This window comes from Meles meles, chromosome 14, assembly GCF_922984935.1.
Source record: "Meles meles chromosome 14, mMelMel3.1 paternal haplotype, whole genome shotgun sequence".
Taxonomy (NCBI): domain Eukaryota; kingdom Metazoa; phylum Chordata; class Mammalia; order Carnivora; family Mustelidae; genus Meles; species Meles meles.
Window position 1 is genome coordinate 74,388,066 of NC_060079.1, and position 24,558 is coordinate 74,412,623.

The 24,558-nt window shown below is 42.0% G+C and overlaps 1 long non-coding RNA gene across 1 annotated transcript; it reads right to left on the reverse strand.

The window, feature by feature from the left end:
• Positions 1-10,205: 10,205 nt before the first annotated feature.
• On the reverse strand, positions 10,206-24,278 carry LOC123955997. The gene is made up of 4 exons (XR_006821482.1): positions 23,599-24,278; positions 19,412-19,873; positions 18,108-18,222; positions 10,206-11,432 (listed from the first exon to the last, which is right to left on the reverse strand). It is a non-coding gene; the product is annotated as an uncharacterized LOC123955997 (long non-coding RNA).
• Between the last annotated feature and the right edge of the window lie 280 nt (positions 24,279-24,558).

A 24,558-nucleotide genomic window follows, 5' to 3' on the forward strand; every position in this document is an offset into this window, starting at 1 on the left:
CCCAGTCCTCTCCTGTTCCTAGCGTAGAACCGGATGACCCCTACACGGTGAGGCGGGTGCAGGCCCCTATCTCCCTGCCCTTGGGGGGCGCTTGCGCCGTTTTGTGTGACCAGGCACGTTCCGCATCTACACCTCTGGGCCGCCCAGGGGTATGTCAGCTCCGTTCTTAGCTCAACTGTTAGATCCTGGTCTGAGGATCCTAAATTAAGATTTCCCTTCGGGCTTCAACTCCTGAAGTAGTCCCAGGCAGCACAAACCTTTACCCCACTGTGTTACCTTGGCTCTCTAAACCGAATATACTAACGTAGAAGACAAACAGATTATGAATTTTTTTTAATTAAAAACAATAGCAAAAGTATACCGGTAGTGTGGTTTTCTTTTTTTCTTCCTTTCCATTTTTGTTTTAAGAAACATGTAAGTTAAAGAAAAGAGAGAGCACATATATCCGGAAAGTGAAGGGTTTCCCCAAACCTTCGCCTAATTTCACCCATGTCTCTACCAATTCTAAATTCCAAGCTTGCTTACTGACTCGTTAGCTTCTAGAATGGGCAGATTTTCCTTTAGGAAGCAGAGTGTAAGGTGCTGGCAGTAGTTACTGACAATGCCTTTTTTATTTATTTATTTTTTTTTTTTTTTACTTTATTTATTTGAAAGACAGAGAGCACAAGCATGGGGGAGCAGCCCAGGGAGAAGGAGAAGCAGGATCCCCACTGAGCACGGAGCTAAACATGGCGCTTGATCCTCGGGATCATGACCTGAGCTGAAGGCAGATGTTTAACTGATTAAGCCACCCAGGCACCCCATTACTAACAATGTCTAATCAAGTGCAAGTTCTTTTTTTTTTTTTAGGATTTTATTTTTAAGTAATCTGTATACCCAACATGGGTCTTGAAACTACAACCCTAAGATCGAGAGTCACATGCTCAGGGGGCCTAGATGGCTCAGTCACTTAAGTGTCCGCCTTCTGTTCAGGTCACCTGGGATCAGCCCTGCATGGGGCTCTCTGCTCAGCAAGGAGCCTGCTTCTCCCTCTCCCTCTCCCTCTGCCCCTTGTGATCACTTGCTCACTTGCGCATTCTCTCTCAAATGAATAAATAAAATCTTTTAAAAAAAGAAAAAAAAAAAAAGCAAGCGGTCACATGCTCTACTGACAAGCCAGCCAGGTGCCCCTCAAATGCAAGTTCTTGAAGTCAAAGAAGGAGGCATAGAATATGTGAACTAAGCCCAGGAATGCAGATTTGCCCAGCAACCCAAAGGTGAGCATTTATTTTTTTTCCTGGTGAAGTGTGTTGTTAATAAATGGGACATTTCTCATGTTTTAAGTTTGAGCAGAAACTTGTTCCTTACTGTTCTGGGTTGAATGGCATCTCCTAAAAAGACATATGGGAATGCTAACCCTGATACCTGTGATGTGGTCTTAATTTGCAAATAGGGTCTTTGCAGATGTCATCAAGTTAAAATGAGGTCATACTGGGGGCACCTATCTGGCTTGGTCAGTGGAACACATGATTCCTGATCTCAGGGTTGTGAGTTTGAGCCCGATGCTGGGTATAGAGATTACTTTAAAAAAAATTTTTTTAATAAATAAGTAAAATGAGGTCATACTGGGCCAAAGTGACTGATGTCCTTTTGAGGAGAGACACAGACACACAAGGAGAAAGCCCTGTGACAACAGAGGCAGAGATTGGAATGATGCGTCTATAAGCCAAGGAATGCCAAGGATTGTTGGCAACTACTGGAAGCTGGATGGGACAAAGAAGGATTCTTCTCTTGAGGTTTTGGACACAGCACGGCCCTGCTGACACCTTGATTTTAGATTTCTAGCCTCCAGGTCTAGAGAATACATTCCGTTGTTCTAAGCTGCCCAGTTTGTGTTTCTTTATTACGGCCGTCCTTGCATATAAATACACTTACCAATAAATAAATAAATAAATAAATACACTTACCAAAGTCTCCTTTTTTTTTTTAAATCCCCACCAGAGCAGACCTAGAATTGTCTAAGTTTTTACTACTGCATTAACTCTCATGAGAGAGGAGTCACCCCTTTATGGAAGGATGAGTGCCTTCTCCAGACCAGGACGTCTCCAGATGCGGTGCGTGGAATGGAGACGCCTAGTATTGGTTTGGCGGAAGAGACATCCATCTACTTTAGCTTGAGGGAGTAACCCATCTTTGTTGTTCTGAAACCATAGGAAGAAAGGTTTCCTTTCTGTTGAGGATGATACGAGGAGGTAGTCGGAATGAAATGTAATTGCAGCCAGTTTTGAAAATTTGCATCTGAATAACTACCACACCCAAATCCTCATAATTCAAGCATTTTCCGTGTTTTGATGATAACCTCTTACTGCATCATTTCCTTGTTAGGCTTGCTTTTAGGATTTCTAGGTACCTTAATGATACATAGTTAGTTTAAAATCTTTTCCTGCTTACATCTTGAAGAAGCGTATCGGTTTTGGGTATAGATAAAAAGCGACTGTAAAGACCAGGCAGTCCTGTGGATTGTAGCATCTAGAGAACCATTTTTTATTTTATCCTTGCATCAACTGAGTTTTTTAAAATAAGCATCTATTATTGTTGTACTTTTTTCCATATAAAAGTCCGGTCCTTTATTTTACAAAAAATACGTTGGCCTCTGTTGTATACAAGGCACTACTGGAGATCAATATTTATAATAATAAAATTCTGAAGCTTCCTACAATCTGATGGTGAATAGATTGATTTTTTTTATTGTGGCAAAATGTACATAATGAACACTTAAAAGAATATCATTCAACATCCTTTCACATATGAAGTCATTATGACCATATCCAGTTGTCTCCTATATTTCTCATAATCATTAGTATTTATAATTCAACTGTTTTAGACTATAGCATGGAACATCGTTTCATGTTTGAACTATTCTTTTTATAGTAAATAGTTGCTTTGCTACAAAACTATTAATAAAATAAGAGGAGGCTATTAAATTAGCTAGAAAAAAGGAAAAAACCCCTGTTTTTAAGATGGAATTTGTCACCAGCCAGATTCATTCTATTTACCTTTCTTTAAAGGAGAGCATCAAGGGGCGCCTGGGTGGCTCTGTCAGTTAAGGGTCTGTCTTGTGACTTTCACTTAAGTCATGATCTCATGGATTATGATCTCCTGGGTCATGATCTCATGGGTCATGCTCTCATGGGTGGTGAGATGGAGCCCCGGGCAGAGCCCTGGACCAGCGCCTTCCTCGGGCCCCATTTTGGGCTTCACACACAGCTGAGAGTCTGTGATTCACCTCCTCCCTCTCCCCTCACTCGTGCATGTGTGTGTGTGTGTGTGTGTGTGTGTGTGTGTGTGTTCTCTCTAAAATAAATAAATCTTTAAAAATAAAATGAAAGACAGCATCAATAGTTTCCTATTATTTTTCTAGGACAAGGAATCCATATTGCTTTTTTCTTTTTAAAGCTGCAGAAATTGTTTCAAGAGATATTGTCTGACTTCCTTCTAAATCCCTAAAATACTCTATAGCACTCTTTACAGAATAGTGTATCAAACTATGTGTTTTCCTAAGTTTAACCATCTATTATCCTGAGATCGTGAGAAAAGTCCCACATCCTACCCTCCACCATCATAATAAACAACCAGAAATGAATCCTGTCTGAGTTCAGGGCTGTTGGGGGTTATCCTGATGACCTCAGGGAAGTAGAGACCTTGTTCTGAAGTGCTTAGAGTTTCCTCTTCTTTCCTGACACAAAAATGCTTCTGGCCTTGGGTAGGCAAATGAACTCAGAAGAAGTCAGAGTTCATTATCAGCTCCTCCAAATTTACTGTACCTCGTGTGTCTGGGGTTGGTGGCTAGTAAAGAAGAATTCCACTGGAGTGAACTTATCTCATTTCTGAACCTCTGGGGCTGGTCTGACTGGCGAGGAAGCCTTACCGTGCTGGGGGACCTGGACGTGGGCCCTGCTCTGCGTTCATTATTCCGGGGTGGGAGCCCTTCACAGACTCAAGCATGACTACATATCAAAACTGCAGCTTTTTGCTGGAGTTCATTGAAACATGGGGCTTCCTAGCTCTTCGAAGACAATCAGGAGTGTGGGCTTGGGTTAGTTTTGTCCACGAGTGCAAACTGAAAACACTACAGACGATGGAAGAAAGAAAGTGTGGAAAGAAATTTCCATCTATCAAATGAAAAAATACAAATATTTTACATAAAGGATGGGAAAAAGGACCTTACAGAGAACAGTCTGACTGCTAGAGTTATATTTGTCAAACTGCCCAGACTGTGTCCATTTCAACCAAATATTTGTATAGAGCTGGTTGCATAGAGTGACCTCAGTAACCATGCTAAGTACAGGGGTGTTACCTTGAAAGAAAATATAACCAAATATTTTTATCTTACCGCTTGTATTTTTCTAAGATTTATTTTAGTTTATTTTAAAATATTTATTTATTTTAAGGAGAGAGTAAGCACAAGCAGGAGGGAAACAGGGAGAAGGAGAGAGAATCTGAAGCAGACTCCACACTGAGCTTGGAGCCCAATGCAGGGCTCCATCTGATGACCCTGAGATCACGACCTGAGCCAAAACCAAGAGTCTGATGTTTAACTGACTGCACCACCTGGGGGACCCTAAGATTTTGTATTTAAGTCATCTCTGCACCCAACATGGGGCGAACTCACAACCCCGAGATCAAGAGTCTCATGCTCTATGGACTGAGCCAGCCAGGCGCCCCACCAGTTGTATTTTGTAATGTTGAAAACACATTTATTATGAAGTACTTGCGTTCAACACAGCGGTTTACCCAGTGGTGGTAGACTCAGTGACAGCTCTGGCACCTCCTGGAGTTTCTTTATAAAATTTTAAACCCACAAATTCTTCCCCACTAGGTTGCATCGTGAGGGCATGGAGGAAGTAAAACGCTTAACGAGATATCAGTGTCTTTTTTTTTTTTTTAAGATTGTATTTATTTATTTGACAGACAGAGATCACAAGTAGGCAGAGAGGCAGGCAGAGAGAGAGGAGGAAGCAGGATCCCTGTGGAGCAGAGAGCCCGATGCGGGGCTCGATCCCAGGACCCTGAGATCATGACCTGAGCCGAAGGCAGCGGCTTAATCCACTGAGCCACCCAGGCGCCCCGAACCAGAGGAAATCTTAAGGCAAAATTCCTTTTTCACTTGGGAAAAAACCTCAGCGTCTAAAAGGGCAATGATTCTCTTCAGGACCAGCTCCCTAATTTGCCATCATCCATGTACTCTGTTCAGGACTGGCTCTGGTCTGCAGAGCCCAGTGGAAAATAAAAATAGGGAGCCTCTTGTTCCAAAAGAATTTCAAAAGCCCAGGGGTCTGTCCAAGCTCAGTCCTGGAGGGCCCCTTTCCTTTAGAAGATCCCAAGGCGTAGGCTCAGAGTTAGCAGGCAGTGGCCGTTCATCAGCCTGCAAAGGTGAAGTTCCATGCTTTAGCACCAGCTCCTTCAATACCGACTGTACCAGCTTTCATGTCAGCGAGACACTAGACAGACCGACTTTAGAGTCTTCTGGCACATGGTAGAATGAAAAAGTACACAGAATAGATCCTCTTGACTTAGAGAAAGGGGAACACTCCTACACTGTTGGTGGGAATGCCAGCTGGTGCAGCCACTCTGGAAAACAGTATGGAGGTTCCTCCAAAAGTTGAAAATAGAGCTACCCTACACCCAGCAATTCCACTACTGGGTATTTACCCCAAAGATACAAGTGTAGTGATTTGAACGGGCATATGCCCCCCAATGTTTATAGCAGCAATGTCCACAATGGCCAAACTATGGAAGAAGCTCAGATGCCCAACGACAGATGAATGGATAAAGAAGGGGTTTTATATATATACAACGAACTATTACACAGCCATCAAAAAATCAAAATCTTGGGGCGCCTGGGTGGCTCAGTGGGTTAAGCCTCTGCCTTCGGCTTGGGTCATGATCTCAGGGTCCTGGGATCGAGCTCCACATTTTAGAGCTCACTTCCTCCTCTCTCTCTGCCTGCCTCTCTGCCTACTTGTGATCTCTCTGTCAAATGTATAAATAAAAATCTTTTAAAAAAAATCAAATTCTTGCAGTGACATGGATGGAACTAGAGGGGATTATGCTGAGCAAAATAAGCCAATCAGAGAAAGACAATTATCATATGATCTCCCTGATATGAGGAATTTGAGAAACAAGGCAGAGGATCACAGGGGAAGAGAGGAAAAAATGAAACAAGACGAAACCAGAGAGGGAGACAAACCAAAGGAGACTCTTAATCTCAGGAAACAAACTGAGGGTTGCTGGAGGGGAGGAGGGTGGCAGGGAGGGGGTGGCTGGGTGATGGGCACTGGGCAGGGTATATGTTGTGGTGAACGCTGAGTATTGTGCAAAACTGATGAATCACAGACCTGCACCCCTGAAACAAATAATACATTATATGTTAATAAAAAAGAAAAGAATAGATCCTCTTGACTCATGGGATAGATAAATGCATGGGTATCCAGTAAATTCTAAAAGCAGAAATAATAAACCTACAATGCTGGGATCTATGACATCACCCAAAAGCAAGTTTGAATAAATGGGTGCCGAGGACTTCAAGAGAGAGGAAAGGAGAAACCAAGACTATTCAGAAGCACCGAGCAGCCATCCTGAGAGGCTTGGCCAAGCCGTGTTCCACCCATGACCGTGGCAGTGGCCATGAAAAGAACTGAAACAATAATGCTGTAGAAATATTGGCCCAGCAAAACCAAATCCCAGCCAGAACTTAAAAATATATGGAGGGCCTCGCACCTATTAGGATGGCTACTGTCCAAATCACAGAAAATAACAGGTGTTGGCAAGGATGTGGGAAACCGGAACCCTCATTGTACTGTTGGTAGGAGTAGGACAGCTGTGTGCGAAACAGTCCAGTGGTTCCTCGAAAAATTAATAAAAGAACTACCCTAGGGCCCAGCGATTCCACATCTGGGTATCCTCTTGACTCATGGGATAGATAAATTCATGTGTATACAGTAAATTCTAAAAGCAGAAATAAACAATAAACCTACAACACTGGGATCTATGACATCGATCTATCAAAACCATGGAAAACAGGGTTTCAAACAGGTATTTGTACCGTCGTGGGAACAAAGCAGTATTATCCACGATGGCCAACAGGGGAAACAACTCAAGTGTCCTATGATGGAAGAATGGATGAATAGAATGTGCTGTATCCATACAATTCAGCCTTAAAAAGGGAAGACAATCTGATACAGGTAACAACGGGACGAGCCTCGAGGACATCACGTTAAGTGAACTAAACCAGTCCCCAAAAAGGCCAATCTTGTGTAATTCCACTTTGTAAGATGTGGAGTCAAATCCACAGAGACAGAGAAAGTAGAAGGGTAGTTGCCAGGGGCTGGGTGAAGGGAGGAATAAGGAGTTAGTGTTTAATGGTACAGAGTTTCAGTTTGCAGGGATGAAAAGGCTTTTGGAGATGGATGGTGATGGGTATACCACAGTGTGAACGCACTTAATGCCACTGAATGGTGTGTTTAAGAATGTTGAAGATGGGGGCGCCTGGGTGGCTCAGTGGGTTAAAGCCTCTGCCTTCGGCTCAGGTCATGATCCCAGGGTCCTGGGATCGAGCCCCACATCGGGCTCTCTGCTCCGCGGGGAGCCTGCTTCCTCCTCTCTCTCTGCCTGCCTCTCTGCCTAGTTGTGATTTCTCTCTGTCAAATAAATAAGATAAAAAATAAATAAAAATAAATTTAAAAAAAAGAATGTTCAAGATGGTACATTTTATGTTATGTATATCTTACCACAATTTAAATATATATATATATATGGGAAGCTTATAGAGGTACTTTTTTAGAAAAAGAATACAAAATTATAAATTTCATATTGGTTGGGGGGGCCACCTGGGTGGCTCAGTGGGTAAGTGGCTGACACTTGGTTTTGGCTTGGGTTGTGATCTTGGGGTCCTGGGGTCGAGCCCCCTATCGGGCTCTGTGCTCAGTGGGGAGTCTGCTTGATGATTTTCTCTCTCTCTCCCTCCACTCCTCCCTTCCCTGTTTATGCATGCTCTCTCTCTCTCCCTTTCTCTAAACGGGTAAATAAATCTTGAAAAAATTGGGGAGGGTATGCGTTGTGGTGAGAGCTGTGTGTTGTGTAAGACTGACGAATCACAGACTTGTACACTTGAAACAAATAATACATTATATGTTAATTACCAAAAAAAACCATGCTAAAGAATAAAGAATACAATGTAAAAAAATAAATATATATTATATAACATATAAATATAAATATTATATTTACATACCTTGTATTATATAACACAATATAAATATTATATTTATATACCTTGTATAATACAAGGTATTTTTGGTATTATTATACCTTGTATAATAATATAAATATGTATAAATATGTAATAATATAAATATTATATTTACATACCTTGTATTATATAATACAATATAAATATTATATTTATATACCTTGTATAATACAAGGTATTTTTGGTATTATTATACCTTGTATAATACAAGGTATATAAATATAATATTTATATATAAATATAAATATAATACAAGGTATATAAATATAATATTTATATAAAGGTATATAAATATTATAATATATTTATATACAAGGTATATAAATATAATATATATAAATATAATATTTATATAATATTTATATATATAATATAATATATATTTATAATATAATATATATAATATATATATATAATACAAGATATATAATATATATAAGGTATATAAATATATTTTAAATATAATATTTATAATATATATCAGCCAAAGAGTGACTATTTAGTATAAGGAAAGATCACACAAAGGACTATTTTTTTTTAAAGATTTTATTTATTTATTTGACAGACAGAGATCACAAGCAGGCAGAGAGGCAGGCAGAGAGAGAGGAAGGGAAGCAGGCTCCCTGCCGAGCAGAGAGCTCTGTTGCGGGGCTCGATCCCAGGACCCTGAGATCATGACCTGAGCCAAAGGCAGAAGCTTAAACCACTGAGCCACCCAGGTGCCCCACAAAGGACTATTTTTAAAAGCTACCAAATACCACACAAACATCACAAATTTCAGAAAAATAGCAGTGTTGCCACTTAATGAAATTCTTCCTGCATCTCTAAAATACTTTGTTTTCTCCTATAGTTTTTGTCTTCATACACTCGGATAGTCTCTTCAAAACGCAACGATTTTGTGATATATTTTATAGCAAGAATAGAAAGAAAATTCAGTATTTTCTTAACTATCTTTCATCGAAATTCTTTTATAATTTAGAGAAGTCTTTCTCAACTTTGCAGTGAGTTACTAGTCACGCCTTAGAACTCTCTGGGATTTCATCAGATTTAGAGGAAGCACTGAGTTTCTCTCATACATGCACTGTAAGATTTCAGAGGATTTTAAGGTTTCTTCGTGTCGAGGTCTTTGAACTGATCGTCTTCAATAGCCAGTCCGTCAACAGTGTCCTCATTGTATTGGAGTATTAAGAGTTTATATATATTTTTTAAAAGATTTTATTTATTTATTTGACAGACAGAGATTACAAGCAGGGAGAGAGGCAGGCAGAGAGAGAGGGGGAAGCAGGCTCCCCGCCGAGCAGAGAGCCTGATGCGGAGCTCCATCCCAGGACCCGGGACATGATGTGTGCCGAAGGCAGAGGCATTAACCCATTGAGCCACCCAGGCGCCCCTGGAGTATTAAGAGTTAATGTTCTCCTTATCAATCTCAATATTTCATGTTTAATACATAAGAATTTAAAATTATTTTCCAATGAGTTCATATAATTCACAGCTCTTCATTAATCATATTCTCAATCCAAATGCCATTTATTTCTCTCAATAGAATATCCCTTCCTCATATCAAGTGACTGCATTCAGTATGATCTGAAAGGTTTGTGTTATGCTTTCCTTCTTGATGTCAGAATAACTTCTACTAACTTAATCATTCCTTTTAATTGTTTAGTTTCATATCCCACTAACATTTAATTGAATTTTCTCTCCTTTTTAATTTTTTTTAATATTTTATTTATTTATTTGAGAGAGACAGTGCAAGAGAGAGAGCATGAGGGGGGATGGGAAGGACAGAGAGAGAGGGAGAAACAGGCTCTCCGCTGAGCAGGGAGCCCGATGTGGGCTGGATCCCAGGACCCTGGGATCATGACCTGAGCCCAAGGATGACACTCAACCGACTGAGCCACCCAGGCACCCTCTCCTTTTTTAAATAAATGAATTTAAATGATGTAGAATAAGCTACCCTTTATAGACATCTAAATACCAGTTTATAGTTTCTTGTGTGTGTGTGTTTTTTTTAATGTTCCAAAACCACTCTCTAAATTGCAGTTAATATGGTGTATTCCTAACTCAGCCTTCCCTTCGCAAATCCCAAAACTGTCCATGAAGGAAGCAGAGGTGGAGAGACCCAGTGGGCTTAATGGACTGCGAGTTCAAGGATCCTCCTTCCACGAGTTTCAAAAACCTTCAGGCCCCATGAACACCTGGCCAGGGTCTTCCCAAGGCATGGGAAAGCGCAGGGCACAGAGGGGTCCTGAAACTTAGGCAAACCCACTTCTGCCACCCCTCTCTATAGAAGGGGCACCCTAGAAGCAAGGACCAGACAACAAAGTTGGCAGCTGGCCAATGGTTGTACCATAGCTCCTTCTTCTCTCCGTTTCCTGACAGCCAGCCCAGACTCCGGCTCCTCCTGCTAGAGCCGGGTGTGATGAATTCTTTGCTTCTTCCCATGCCTCCCCCTCCTTCCTCCAGCTGGCGGCTCTTCCACTCCTCGTGCATTCTGGGAGAGCACGATCTGGGTCCCTGCTGTCGCTGACAGGTTTCATTAGCCTGATGGAAAGGTTTCTCATGCTCGGGCCCTCCTTTGGCAGCTGCCGAATCTCTGTCATCCTCTCGGGGTGCTGAGTCTTAGCTCAGGACCACAGGGACCCCGAGCCGCCGCGGTGACGTCTGTGGGATGCGGGGCAGCGGGGAGCAGTCAGCGGAAAGCCAACGGGGGACCACGCCTTTGGGTTCACACCAAGAAAGAATGTATTTTGACCCATGAAAGTAACAATACAACTTCAAGTGCCCCAGATCGAAACTCGATTCTCTGACCTCTCGTTGCTGCTCAGTGGAACAATCCGGAGAATAAACTGGAAGAAGATTCAGCAGCCCGCAGGCTTTAAAATGAGCCGAACTGTCAGGTGCATTATCAATGCCTCATAATTACAGTTTTCAGCGCGTGCGAAATAGACCTGCATCCGCAATGCCAGGAGAGATAGGTTCAAAAGGCAGTCCGCTCATGGATGATCGTTATTCTCTCCTTAAGCTTCCACATGTCCCCCGGCTCGGCTCAGAACATTTTCTGGAGAAAAATGAGCACACTCTTTTGCAGGAATCAGACGCTGTGTAATTTAGGGGAAGACTTCCTGAATCACACTGTCCTCACCTGTAAAAATGAGAGAATCACTAGGGTCCTTCCGGCTCCAAATTTGAATTCTATACAGCTCTATCAATGCCCAGAATGTTCGTCTTTCATCTTTCTCTCTTTCTCCTTTCCTGCCCTTCCTTTCCCTTCCCTGTCTTCTCCTCTCCTTTCCATCTTCTTCTTTCTTTCTTTCTTTCTTTCTTTCTTTCTTTCTTTCTTTCTCTCTTTCTTTTCTTTTCTTCTTTCTTTCTTTCCTTCCTTTCTTTTTTTCCTGCCTATTGGCTTGACCTTTCACTTTCTGTATTTACATAGCACATTAGGAAAAAAAAAGTTTAAGACCCAATTCTATCAGGTGTAGACATGTTTCGACAAAAACCCTTGGAAATGGGAAATCCCAGCCCCTGGCCATAGTCCTAGGCCTCAATTTTTGGGGAACCTTTAGGCGATATTTACTATTTAGTCTTTGCTGTAGTCTAAAGCAGTGGGTTGAGCTTCTGACTCTTGATTTCTGCTGGGGCATGATCACAGATTCATGGGATCAATCCCCATGGCAGGCTCCATGCTGAACGGGGAGCCTGCTTGGGATTCTTTCTCTTTGTCTACCCCTCCTGCCGTTGTCTATCTCAAAATAAACAAAGAAATAAAGCAGGAGTCCCCCAGTTTTGGGGTTTTTTTTGTAAAAGACTGTGCAGCAAGTGTTTTAGGTTTCGTAGGTCACAGGGACTCTGTTGTAACTTTGCCATTATATTGCCAAAGCATCCATTGACAATATGTAAATTAATGAGCATGGCTGTATTCCAATAAAACTTTATGTATCTGGATACTTGAATTTTATATAATTTTCACTTGACATGAAGTACTATTCTTCTTTTTAAAAATTTCAAAACTGGGCTGCCTAGGTAGCTCAGTCAGTTAAGCATCTGCCTTCAGCTCAGGTCATGATCTTATGGCCCCAGGATCAAGCCCCGCATCCAGCTCCCTGCTCGGTGGGGAGACTGCTTCTCCCTCTCCTCCCTGCTCCTGCTATCTCTCTCTCTCTCAAATAAATAAATAACATTTTTTTTAAACTTTCAAAATGTAAAATCCATTCCAAGTTTATGGGCCATATAAAAACAGGCGCAGTACAGATTTCAACACAATACTTATCTAAATTCCAGCTACTGCTTTTGCAGAAATTGACAAGCTAATCCTAAACTCTTGTGGAAATTCAGGGGCTCCAGAATAACCAAAATAATCTTGAAAATAACAAAGCTAGAGTAAACAAGACTATGTGGTATTGGCATAAGGACGGATAAACACACTACAAAAAAAAATTTACAGAATACTATCTCTCATTGATATAGATATAAGATATCTTTAAAAATATTAGCAAAATATTTAAAAAATATTAGCCTGGGTGGCTCAGTCATTAGGCCTCTGCCTTCGTCTCAAGTCATGATCTCAGGGTCCTGGGATCGAGTAACACATCGGGGGTCCCTGCTCAGCGGGAAGCCTGCTTCTCTCTTTCCCCCTCCCCCTGCTTGGGTTCCCTCTTTCGCTGTGTCTCTCTCTCTCAAATAAATAAATAAAATCTTTAGGAAAAAAAATATTAGCAAAGAGATCCAGAGACATCATGACCGAATGAGGGCTATTCCAGGGGTGGTTCAATATACTCCGTCACGTTAACAGAATGCAAAAGAAAAAAATCGCAGGATAGTACACTTGATGCAAAAAAAGTGACAGAAGTCAACACTCCTTCATGATAAAAACTCAAAAGAGTAGGAATAAAGGGAACTTCCTCAACTTAGTAAAGTACATCGACAAAAAAGCTACAGCTAGCATTATACTTTGTGACAGGAGACTGAATGTTTTCCTTACAAAGCTGGGAACCAAGAAAAGATGCCTACTTTTCGCGCTCTCATTTGGCATGGTGCTGGTTGCTCTGGCCGGGACAATAAAGCAAGAAAAGGAAATAAAAGCCATACAGATAAGAAAGGAAGAAACAAAACTCTCCCTGCTTCATAGCCCATAATTTTCTTCTTAGAAATTATAAGGAATTTACAAATATATCCTTACATAACTGATTCTGCTAAGGTCTCAGAATACAAAATAAATATACCAAATCATTTGTATTGCTTCCTATGTGCAATGAAAACGTAGATACCAAAATTAAAGTATAAAACTATTTATAATTGCTCAAAAAAGATATAACACTTAGGTCTAAGTCTAACAAGACATGTGCAGGACCTCAAGCTAAAAACTGCACCCTGCCAGTGAAAGAAATGAATTATCTAAATAAATGTGTTCAGGGACTAGAAGACCAAATATAGTGAAGATATCAATTCTTCTTAAATCAATACACACAGTTAATAAAATTCCTATTTAAAAAAACAACAAAAGTTTTTGTACATGTAGATGAGATCATTTTAGGATTTCTTTTTAAGATTTTATTTATTTATTTGAGAGAGAGAGACAATGTACATGCATGAGCAGGGGGAGGGGCCGAGGGAGAGGGAGAAGCAGACTCCCCGCTGAGCAGGGAGCCCAACTCAGGACTCGACCCCAGGACCCCAGGACCATGACCTGAGCAGAAGGCAGACGTACTTAACCAACTGAGCCACCCAGGTGCTCCTATTTTAGATAGAAATGCAAAGGAACCGGAATAACTAAAACAAATTTTTAAAAAGAGGAATAAAATGGGAGAAATCAGCCTACCCAATTTTTAGACTTATTATATGGCTAGAGTAATGAAGGCTTTGTGGAATTGGGGGAAGATAGACAAAAAGATCAATGAAATATAGTCAACCCAGAAACAGACCCAGGCAAACATGCCGGATTGACTTTTAACAGAAGAGCAAAAGCACTTCAGCGGAAAGATGGTATTTTCAACAAATAGGGTTAGAACAAGCAACTGGACATCGTCAAAAATGAACTTCATCCTCAGTCTCATACCTCGTATGAAACGAACTCAATATGAACCAAAGATTCAAATATAAAACATAACACTATCAAAAGTTTAGAAACAAAAGGAGAGAAAATCTTTGGGATCTAGGACTAGGCACGGAGTTTTTGTACTTGACATCTAAAGCATGATACAGAAAAGGAAAGTTTTATAACCTGCACTCCACGCAGACATTGCTGACACTTTCTAGATAAGATACAGCATCAATGGAAAGCTTTCTGGTAACACCAGGACTCATATTCCCTGTGCAGACGAACCTTAAATGACTTACTGACTCAATATCATGGGTTGCAGATGTCCAGTTATTTAACTAGAAATAACCAAGGTCACGTATTTGAAGACAACGGCCATCACCGCGAACACTTTGCCAATAATTTTAAGACAGGTTTGCATTTCAGATTTGTGAAAATGTCGAGGGGGGGGAATGTGCAATTCAGTAGTTTCTACGGCTATTTGGTTCTAGTGTGCCTGTTTTTAAGGCACCATGAATGATGTGGATGAGTTGGACATCCTTCAAGGCATCGTGGAGCAGGACCTTCTCGCGCACTCACACGCAGCCGTTCAGAGAGCGTTCCCTCTTGTAAAGAGAGAACGTATGTAGTCTTTCATAAAACGCTTACAGCTTAACTAATAAAAGTGTTGCTGGGTCCAAGATACAATTATGAATAATTGCACGTAACAAACATAATTATAAATAAATGTGTATTTTACACAAACGTTATCATTATTCATTTACAGGGCTGAGATTTCTTCATATGGGGTTGCTATTACAGTGAACTTACGAAGAGAGAAATATTTTAATGTTATCTCTTTAAACGCACTTGATTAAAATCAACCCTGGGGCCCCGTAATCCAATATTCAATTATCTGCAGTTTGTCAAAGATGAGTTGACCTTTGAAGCTGGTGTATAATAGATTCTAGCCACTTCTGAAATTGAGGAGAGGAAAAGAAGTACAACCAGCCCTACAGGAAGTGGTGATGGAATTTGCAGAGAGGTGGGACGGTCCTTCCCCTGCTCCTCCTTGCCTCTTTAAAATTAGCTCCTACTGGCCTGAAAAGCTCTTTACTTCTTCAGGAGATGCCATTTGCCTGTAGGACATCTCAGTGTCCTAGTGCTATAGTTACAACTTCTATTTATTGAAAGTACACTGGGTACCCGGCCCTGGTCTGGGTATTTTACAGGTAAAGTGCAAGTAACCCAAAGAAAGGCTTATCGTGATTCAGTTCAAGCAATAGCTTTCTGACTTAGTAATTAATAATTATGCATAATTATGCAGAACGTCCCAGGGGACTCAGAGAGTTGTTTTGGGTTTTGTTTTGTTTTGTTTTGTTTTTTTAGATTTTATTTATTTATTTGACAGACAGAGATCACAAGTAGGCAGAGAGAGGGGAAAGCAGGTTCCCCGCTGAGCAGAGAGCCCGATGCGGGGCTCCATCCCAGGACCCTGAGATCATGACCTGAGCCGAAGGCAGAGGCCTAACCCACGGAGCCACCCAGGCGCCCCTAGGATAGTTGTTCTTAAGGGGAGCCACTGCAGCTCTTGAAGACCTTTTTGGGAAATTATGGAGAATTGAATTTGTTTGTGTGCTTGACATGAAGAACGGGGCTGCATTTTGAAGTTAGGAGCCAGGGATGCTAGAGTCAAGGCTGCCCCGTGTAGGTGTTACTTTTTGTACCGCACTGAGGCACTAGGCAAAGTTTGTAATGATCTAAGCCCAGAGTCTAACCCTGTTTTCCGTATAAACACCAAAGTATTTTTTAAATTAACATTAACTTGATTTGGGGGATGCATAATTTTAATACATATATAGGTTTTCATCTACTCATTTGCCGTCTGCATATATTCTCTTTTTTTTTTTTGAAGATTTTATTTATTTATTTATTTATTTATTTATTTATTTGACAGAGATCACAAGTAGGCAGAGAGGCAGGCAGAGAGAGGAGGAAGCAGGCTCCCCGCTGAGCAGAGAGCCGGATGCAGGGCTCAATCCCAGGACCCGGGGATCATGACCTGAGCCGAAGGCAGAGGCTTAACCCACTGAGCCACCCAGGCGCCTCTGCATATGTTCTCTTTAGTGAAGTATTCGAGTCTTTGGCGCACGTGTAAGTTGGGCTTTATATATTCTGGATACAGGTCCATTATTAGATATGCAGTTTGAAAATATTTGCTCCAAGCCTACAGTTCATGTTTTCCTTCTCCTAATAGGGCCTTTTATAGAGTTTTGATGAAGTCTAATCTACCAATTTTTAAAAGGATATGGTTTTGACATGATGTAAAAGAATTCTGCCTAACTCCAGATCACAAAGGCTATGTTGACTTCTAAGATTTTCATAGGTTTGTGTTTTACATTTAGATTTATAATCCATTTTGAGCTACTTTTTGTCTGACTTGTGAAGGTTAGGTTATTTTTATTTATTTTTATTTTTTGGTGCATACAGCTGACCAACTGTCCCAATACCACTTAACTATCTTTTCTCCATTGACTTGCCTTTGCTTCTTTGCAGAAAACGACCATACTTAGGGAAGTCTACTCATTAGCTCTCTCTTTTTTTTTTTTTTAAAGATTTTATTTATTTATTTGACAGAGAGAGATCACAAGTAGGCAGAGAGGCAGGCAGAGAGAGTGAGAGGGAAGCAGGCTCCCCTCAGAGCAGAGAGCCGGATGCGGGACTCGATCCCAGGACCCTGAGATCATGACCTGAGCCGAAGGCAGCGGCCCAAACCACTGAGCCACCCAGGCGCCCCTTTAGCTCTCTTTTTTGTTCCATTTTTTTTTTCTGTTTCCATTGTTTTTCCAATGTCAGTTTCCATTTTCAAAATCTTTGCTGTGCTATTTGGATCTGTCCTATGTATACACCACCTAGTGGCTGGCCTGCAACCTAGGTGGTTTCTGACCCATAGTTCAGTTCTCAAAGTTTTTAGTATAATGTTTAGGTCAGATCCATGCCTGTGTAGCCCAGAGGGGAGCCCAGCAGTTCGCACACTCCCGCCGCTGTTCCCCCCCCCCCCCCCCCCCCCCCCCGGCCCCGCACGATGTTCCCTTCCCACCATGATGCTGGTACTTCCTAGCTCCCTACAGTTCCCATTTGTGGTCCTCCCTTTTGAAAGCTGAGGCATATGTAACCCCCGGCACCACACGCTTCTCAGAATGGTGCCTATCTTCGGGACTGAGAGATGGGAGGAAAAAGGGAGAAAAAGCACGGGAAGTTTGCTCCCCCTCTTGGGATCACAACTTCTCTGATTAAAGAGAAAGGCTCCCCCACCTAGATGTTAGATACTTGACGGGAGGCTCACACCGTGACTGTGTGACTGGGCTTGCCTGAGGGCTGGGGCTCAAGAGAATGGAGAAAGAAGGAAAACAGAGTACTTCCCCCTAAAATTCTGACTGTTGGGAATCCCCCTTCCAGTTGCTTCAGCCAGAGCTAGAGAGGTTTTCCTGGAGCTCTTTCTGACTGAGGTCCACGTCCACATTTCAGACTACCTTGAGTCCGGGTAGGGGGATCCTGGAAAGGACAAAAATAGGAAACTCCCTGGCAGTTTGGTGGTAGTTCCAATTCTGGCCTTTCCCAATCCCATTTACCCGAAATAGGAACTCCTAAACCCAAGGCAAGTTTAATACTGTTTTAAATACATACTGAATTTTCCAGGGATTCACCTAACATGTAAAAATCAAGAAATATTGCACTTGACTTTGTTTAGAACTATACACAACCGTATTTATTCTCTCCAAAAGCCACCGAAGGCGATCTTACCTGTGGCATTTCGGTTGCCGACACCACACACTGTGAGAGCCTGAATTTGCAGCTTTGTATTCTTCCGTGATTTTACACGCACATGCACTCTTCCTTCTGCCCATGGCATTCAACACTGAAATGCATATTATTTTATTGTAAAGAAGTTTTATTTTTCTTTATATTATAGATAAGGCGTCATAGTGACATTTCTGAAATGCGCTTTGGCAAATTAAAGAGGGCTTTGAATCTTTCAACCTTCTTGTCTAGAGATGCGTTGGGGGCTGGCCGGGTGTCTCTTCTTGTTATTTCAGGAACTCTCCCTATGTTCTCTTGAGCATGGTGGTCTCACAGTGGTCAGGCTCCATGAATGGTCCCGGAGCTCCAGAAGCCAGCTGTAAGAATTCTCAGGACCTAGCACTAGAAGGCCCCAGATGCCACATTCCATTGACCGAGCAACCACTAAGGGCCAGCCTGGACTCGGGGAAGCCAAGGCAGACACTGTTCGAAAAGACCCACAGGCCATTCCTGGCGCTGGCCAAGACAATGACCTGGAGTGCCAAATCTCCCTGGACAGCAGGCAGAGGACAATGCTCAGCATTGACTCTTGTTGATTCGTAAAACAAAAAGAGAAGTGAGTCCCCTTCAGGTGAATTTGTAGTGTCCGTGATATATATATCTTGTCCTTGAACAGAATTGCCAAGGATATCCTTTGAATATCTACATGCACAGAGCAAATACATGTTTATTCAATATCACAGTCCCAAGTATAAAGTTAATAAGTGTCTGCCCTTCAAGGCTACAATGCAAGGTCATTGTCAAAACAGATATGCAAATATTCACAAATCAAGTAACATGCAAAAACTGCTGTAAAAGAGGTCCGGTGATGAGCTTTATGAATCCAGGAAAGGGAAGTATCTATTTTCATCTCTAACCATGTATCTGTGATTGCAACCCTGACTTCCTCTTTTTTTTTTTTTTAAGTTTTATCTATTTAAGTAATCTCTACACCCAACATGAGGCTTGAACACACCACTCCAAGATCAAGAGTTGCACACTGTTCCGACTGAGCCAGCCAGGAACCTCTACACTGACTTCCCATGGGAATCACCTGGGGGAACTTTTTAAGCCTAATAATCCACACTCCTATACCCTACTCTTGTCCCAGATTATAATTTAATTGAGGAGTGGGGCCCAGGCATTAGTATTTACAAAGAGCTCTTCATAGGATTTTCTTTCTTTTTAAAAAAAATATGATTCTTTATTTTTTTTTAAAGATTTTATTTTTAAGTAATTTCTACACCCAACATGGAGCTTAAACTCACCACCCGGAGATCAAGAGTTGTTGCACGCTGTACCCACCAAGCCAGCCAGGTGCCTCTCTCCATGTAGTCCTAATGGGAAGCCAGAATTGTGACCTGCGTCCAGCATTTCTGTTTCTCCGATCATCAGACTCCTCTGGGTTCCTCTGTGAGGAGACAAGGATTCAGCAGACCTGAGAAGGACCAGGTATTTCCAACAATTGCCCAGGTTGAGTCTCATCATCAAGGAAGTTTAAGTAACAACGCCATGTTCCAATCCCTTCCCGGTGCTGAATGTGGATTTCACTCTGAAGGCACCATTTTTAGCCCTGTCTTCTCATCAGGTTCTCCACATTTCTAGCAGCTTGTTCAGCCCCACGTGGGAGTCATTTGGTACTCAGCTCTAGACACAAGGGAACCTCTGTCTGAACACCAGTTCTGCTTTCAGCAGGTTGCTGAATCTCTTGAAGGCTCACTTTTCCTTCTCTGTAAAATGGGGAGAAAAATAATACATGCTTTATAGGATTGTTCAGAAGAATTAAGACAGAATTATCTGGAAGGCATTTAGAGTTAATTGATGCAATTAACATTCCTACAAGCTCCCCGATGCTTCCATTCTGGGCCTCGGTCCCTGCTAAACTCCTACTGTAGAAAATCTAGGTAAGATTTATTTGACAGCGTTTGAAAGTCAGTGAAAAATCTTACCTTACTCCAAAAGAATGAGGAAAAATATGAAGCAGGAATGGTTTGCTGGGATTTCTGATCTTCTGATTCCCTTCTATCCATGAAAGTTCAGAAAGCAAGTTTTTAAAATTTAGACATCCTTAATCTGGAAACGTTTACTAGGTGCATTAAAGGAATATTAGTAAAATTAGTAAAAATTAGTCTCTCTTTTGACCTCATTTACAAATCTACCATAGTTCCCTCTGCTTGTGCTTTGAAAAAATGTTTTTCCTGGGGCACCTGGGTGGCTCAGTGGGTTAAGCCATGGCCTTTGGCTCGGTCATGATCTCAGGGTCCTGGGATCCAGCTCTCTGCTCAGCGGGGAGCCTGCTTCCCCCTGCCTACTTGTGATCTCTCTCTCTCTCTCTCTGTCAAATAAGTAAATAAAATCTTTAAAAAAAGTTTTTCTTTTTAAATCGTCATTACCTTTCCTCCAGGAGTTAGGTTTCACCATAAATCCATATTTCTTTACTCTGGAAGAAGCAAAATCATGTGTGGGCAACAATTTTTAATATTTTCAATACTTCAAAAAATAGAGAATGACGAAGGACTTTTAAAAAAAATCAACTCCCTTCTCTGTATTTCTCAGCGCGCACAGGCTGTTTTCTGGAAGTAGGACGTAACCTACTTGAATGTCAGTTATTAAGAGGATCAAAAGTAAAGAGAAAATATGTTTAGCCCGACTTTAAAAAGGGTTTGTTTTTTGGTAGGATGGGAATTAATGGAAATGGAGTTCCCAGTTCAAATGTTAAAGGAAGAAAGTTCGTTTATAAAAGAAATACATTCTCATAAAATGAACATATAGTCAGAGCACCAATCACATCAAAGAAAAAAGTATTTGTCAAATATATATATTTCTGTTAATATAGTTACAATATATAATATAAAAATATTATATAATATATATACTTAAACTTGGAGTAAGTCTATGTATAGAAATTCTCCAGGTAGACATTTTTAAACTATACTGTTAATGGTAATTCACTGCTGAGATTTATTTTTTAAGATTTTATATATTTATTTGAGAGAGAGCATGACTGGGGCAGGAGGGTGGTGCCGGTGGGGGTGGGGTGGTAGAGGGAAAAAGAGAAGCAGGCTCGCCGCTGAGCCGGGAACCCAAAGCGGGGCTCCATTCCAGGACCTTAGGATCATGACCTGAGCTGAAGCAGATGCTTAAATAGCTGAGCCACCCAGGTGCCCCACTGCTGAGATATTTAATGTGATTAGAAATTCTAGTAAAATGAAGAGAATTGGGGATAGCCAGCTGTGAACTAAAAAAAAAAAAAAAAAAAAAAAGATTATTCTCTAGATTGAGAAAACCCCATTTCTTCTGATCATTTTTAGTTGGGCAGGAAAAGCAATCCTGCCCTTCCTTCTGAGTTCCTTTTTGTGCAATTTTCATGCTTGTTCTTTTTCTCTTTGGTGTGGCTTGTCCTTTCTCTTTGGTGTCAGTGCCTGCTGTAACAATGGCGCATGATTTTTAATTTCTCAGAAATCCATAAACATACAACTACAATGACATAGGAAATGTTTGGCTCAAAAGACACAAGCCCTTTTAGCCAAACTTTCCAATTTCCTTCTATAACTTCTGGACTATTCCAACTGTCTTCTGTCTGTAGCTGAGCGTTACTATAAAGCAGAGTGAACAATAAAAGGCTTGTGTCCGTTTTAAAAGGAGCCATGTTTCAAATCCCAGTTAGGACTCAAGAGTATCATTTATACAAATTCACCAAAGTGACCACAGGCAGACTTGCCAATATGTGTGCTTCATTGTTATTCATTCTTAAAGATGCTCCTCTGCCCAGAACAATGATAGTTATTTTATTTGTTTTTCTTTTGTTTTGGGTTGAATGAGATGGCTCCCTTATTTATTGTTACCCTGCTTTGGCACCCAGCACAGAAAGCATTTCCATCTCCAAGTTCCTTGTGCTTTAAGTTTCTGTTCACATAAAATAAATTAATGCCAGGGCGCCTGGGTGGCTCAGTGGATTAAGCCGCTGCCTTCGGCTCAGGTCATGATCTCAGGGTCCTGGGATCGAGCCCCGCATCAGGCTCTCTGCTCCGCGGGGAGCCTGCTTCCTCCTCTCTCTCTGCCTGCCTCTCTGCCTACTTGTGATCTCTCTCTCTGTCAAATAAATAAATAAAATCTTAAAAAAAAATAAAAATAAAAATAAATTAATGCCCTTCTGATCCACGTGGCAGGTTCACGGAAGAGCAAGATACATTTTTTTCAATAAGAGACAACCCAAACAAATGTTCAGTATGTTTAAAGTTCCGCAAGAGGATGAACACCACAATGGAGAGAAATCCCAGCAATGGATTTATAAGGCCAGACCAAAGGAAAGGAGAAAAACATTGCTGTTTGAGATAGTGCCTTGAATTGCGAGCTTGAGAAGGGACATAGAAGGTTGGGGACGAGGAACTTGGTGGTAAAGCACTACAGACCCCACCCGCATCCCTGGCAGGGTTGCTTTCCCTGGAAATATCTGATACAGAACAGGCTAGCTGAGAGCAGGGGAAGGGCTATTAGGCACGTTTTTGCCATAACCTTCCTGATATCTCACAAAGCATAAGCACCTGCCCAAAGGGGGCTTATTATTGTCTGCCACGGGCCTGGAATGGTGGTTGACACAAACTTTCTTGGGACTGATCAAGGAATTCCAAAAGGGGGCATGAGGACCAGGGAAAAGCTCAAGGAAGGCAAATTTCAGTCCAACCCAGAGGAAAACATCCCAAGAATTAGAGTGCTTCACTCCAAGCTGCCTTACCTTGGAAAATCAACTCCACTTGGCCCCGCAGCCAGGAGCTCCCCTCCCATGTCACACAGCCAAAACAGCGTATAGCCCTGCTGGGTTTTCGTTAGTCCTCCCAGCAAGCCGGTGGGCTTGGGCCAGTCTTAGCGTTCCCTGCTTTGTCCAGGTGACTGGCAGGAAATGGTGCAGGTCCAGTGAGAGCACGGACATCCAGTTTTGCACCTTCCATGCCCCTGGTGAGTCTGCCCCGCCCGCTAGAGCTAGAAGTCTTGTCCAGCTCTCCTGCTTCCTTCCAACCCTTCTGCTTAAGATTTCCCACTGTATCAGGTTTTTCGCCCCCTGGGGTACCACCTGACGCTTGTGGGAAAGCTAGTATTTCCGTGTCATTCTAGACAGTCTCATCCTTTGCACAGCTGGCGACCAGTCATGGCCTGATGTCATCTCAAGCTGTGGCTCCTCTCGCTGCCCATCTTCACCACAATTTGACTCAGGTTGGGCGTATGTTCCCTCAGACTCATTACGCCCATTACTCTGGAGTTCCCCCCATTCCCTTCTAGCCCTCCCTTATCCTGGGCTACTGGGTTCAAGGAGCACATGTCATGTTCCCTCCTTCAGGTCAAAAGGAGGGAGGTAAAGAGGGGATCTGAATTCTGTCCGCCCGTACGTAGCAGAAGCTACGGGTGTCCCCCACGCCAACCCCCTCCGTGTTCACTTCTGAAGTCAAAGGCTACTTACCGCTGACTCCTGAAAATATCCACTTGGTTTTTTCTGGCCTTGGGATGTGCGCCCAGGGAAGTCAGATGTGTTGGACGATTAATTCCCCCGAAAGCATGATAACAAACAGAGACCTGGTGAATAAACAGCCCAGCTCCCTTGCCCCTCGGTTGGATGAATTCTGAGCCTCGTTTTCAGGTTCCTTGGTAGGACTGTGCTCTATTTGCCCACAGTGGTAACTTACTCAGTAATGGATGCTCTGTCGCCTTCCTCCCCTTCCTTGTCACACAGTCACCGCGTCCTGTATCTCCTAGGACCCTCTCTCAAATAAACTACTTGCACGTGAATGAATGTTCATCTCAGTCTTTGCCGATGGGGGCGGGGTGTCCTAGCTCCATGTCTAGCAATGCAGGAAGCACTCGAGGCATGAATGAATGAATGAATTGACCTCGGCAGGTCATCTATGAATCTAGTAGATAGGATTTCTGCATTAGGAGACAGGCTACAGCATAGGACGATGGAATAGTCTTCCTCCGGGAGCGATAATATGTCTACAGGGAAATAAATGTCTTTTTAACTAAAAGACTCAGGCAAGGAGCTAGGAGCTGAAAGCATGTGAAAAAAACGAGACTTTTCTCCCTTCTCTGCCAGTGTGCTTTCATATGCGAAGGGGGCAGCAGGGACCACAGGTTAGTTATGAAATCATGCGATTTCTCGAGCCAGCACATTGCCTTTTATGGACACCGCGATCCGGGGTGCTGGGCAGAGAGTGATTTTCCATCCCGGTCTCTAGAGTTCACAGTTTCTAGTCACAACAAGCAGAGCCAGAAATAATGTCAGATATTCAAACCCTGGAGTATTGTATTATAAAGGCGTAATGTCAAAATCATATATGAAACGAAGTTTTACTTACTCCACGACGGGAATTTTCATAACAGCATTTTATGGCTGGTTGGCGCTGCCTCAGGATTTCTTTGTTAC